Raw genomic sequence first — 2334 nt, forward strand, 5'->3', positions numbered from 1 at the left:
CATGGTAACTAATCAATGCCAATTTAGTGGTGCGCCGAAGGAAGATCCAAACGAACATCTTCGTACCTTTAATAGGATCTGCACTCTATTTAAAATAAGAGAAGTTGAGGATGAACAGATATATCTCATGTTATTTCCCTGGACTTTAAAGGGAGAAGCCAAAGATTGGTTAGAATCGTTACCTGAAGGGGCGATTGATACATGGGATGTTTTAGTTGAAAAATTTCTTAAACAATTCTTTCCGGCATCTAAAGCCGTAAGACTTCAAGGAGAAATTGTTACGTTCACACAAAAGCCAAATGAAACTCTATATGAAGCATGGACAAGATTTGGAAAGTTGTTAAGAGGATGTCCGCAACATGGTTTAGACACTTATCAAATAGTACAATATTTTACCAAGGATGCGACATCACTACAAGAAAAGACATAGATATACCAGCTGGTGGTTCCATTATGAAGAAAACCGCAACTGAAGCTTACAAAATTATTGATAACACTGCTTCCCACTCACATGAGTGGCATCAAGAAAAAGATATCGTTAGATAATCTAAAGCAGCTAGAGCCGATTCTAGCCATGACTTTGATTCCATTTCCGCAAAGATAGATGTTGTCGAGAGACGAATGGAAAAGATGACTAAAGATATTCACTCAATACGAATTAGTTGTGAGCAGTATGGAGGTCCACATTTGACAAAAGATTGTCTCAGTATTAAACAAACAATGGAACAGAGAGAGAATGTTTCATACATGAACCAAAGGCCTGGAAATAATTATCAGAATAATTATCAACCGCCAAGACCAATCTACAATCAAAACCAGAATTATAACCGAAATGTTCCATACAACAACCAACAAGATCCTAGCAATCAACAAGTATCCAATAATACTTACAATCAGCAAAGACCTATTTTTCAAAATAAACCACCACAAACCGATGATAAAAAGGCAAATTTAGAAGACATGATGTCGAAGCTAGTTGAATCTCAAACTCAATTTTTCACATCTTAGAAACAAACCAATGAACAAAATGCTCAAGCATTTAGAAATCAACAAGCTTCTATTCAAAATTTGGAACAAGAAGTAAGCAACCTAGCAAGGTTGATAGGTGAAAGAAAACCGAGAAGTCTACCTAGCGATACAAATGCTAACCCCCGGAATGAAACAGCTAAAGTCATTACCACAAGAAGTGGTATTACACTTAAATCACCTGAAATACCTGTAATTTCTGATGACTCTATTCCTACTCCACAAGAACCACAACCTGAGCAAGATAAGGAAACAGAACCGGTAGTTGAAAAGGTTAATGAAGATAACACAGTTAAGGCTAAACCTTATGTTAAACCATATCAACCACCACTTCCTTACCCAAGTAAAATGAGAAAAGAAAGACTTGAAGCCGAGCAATCTAAATTTTTGGATATGTTTAAACAAATAAATGTAAATCTTCCTTTCATTGATGTAATTTCAGAAATGCCAAGATATGCTAAATTTCTGAAAGATCTAATCACAAATAGAAAGAAAATGGAAGAACTATCGGCTGTTACTATAAATGCTAATTGTTCTGCAGTGCTGTTGAATAAGAGACCAGAAAAATTATCAGATCCAGGAAGTTTCACAATTCCATGTTTTCTGTGTAGTCTTAGTTCAATAGAAGCATTGGCAGATTTAGGTGCTAGTATAAATTTAATGCCGTATTCACTATACGCTAAACTAGACCTTGGAGAATTGAAACCAACACGAATAAGTATACAACTAGCCGATCGATCAGTAAAATATCCTAGAGGGATAATAGAGAATATGCTAGTTAAAGTTGGTACTTTAGTATTTCCAGTAGATTTTGTTATTCTAGATATGGAACAAGATTCTCGAGTTCCTCTCATATTAGGAAGACCATTCTTAAACACGGCTAAAGCAATAATAGACGTGTTCGGTAAGAAACTGACCGTAAGTATAGAGGACGAGAGTGTTACCTTTTCTGTTGATAGAGCCATGCAACAACCGCAATCTGCAGATGATACATGTTATTATATTCAAACTATAGATTCACATGCAGAATTGTTAGAAGAATTTCCAGAACTACAAGGAACAGGAGAATGTTCTTTAGGAGAAGGAACTGAACCAATTAATGAAGCTGAAATGTTAGCTACACTCATGGCTAATGAATATGAACCAACAACAGAAGAAATTCAAATGCTAAAAGAAGAAAACAGATATCGATACAAATCATCGATAGAAGAACCACCGACATTAGAGTTAAAGCCACTTCCAAACCATTTGGAATACGCTTATTTACATGGTGAATCTAAATTACCTATAATAATATCGTCTTCTCTT

At 35.4% G+C, this 2334-nt stretch overlaps 1 non-coding gene across 1 annotated transcript; it reads right to left on the minus strand.

Annotated features, from left to right (window-relative positions):
• Positions 1 to 259: 259 nt before the first annotated feature.
• LOC139846212 (small nucleolar RNA R71) lies at positions 260 to 366 on the minus strand. Its single transcript, XR_011758943.1, has one exon. It is a non-coding gene; the product is annotated as a small nucleolar RNA R71 (small nucleolar RNA).
• Between the last annotated feature and the right edge of the window lie 1968 nt (positions 367 to 2334).

The sequence above is a fragment of the Rutidosis leptorrhynchoides genome, chromosome 4 (assembly GCF_046630445.1).
Source record: "Rutidosis leptorrhynchoides isolate AG116_Rl617_1_P2 chromosome 4, CSIRO_AGI_Rlap_v1, whole genome shotgun sequence".
Taxonomy (NCBI): Eukaryota; Viridiplantae; Streptophyta; class Magnoliopsida; order Asterales; family Asteraceae; genus Rutidosis; species Rutidosis leptorrhynchoides.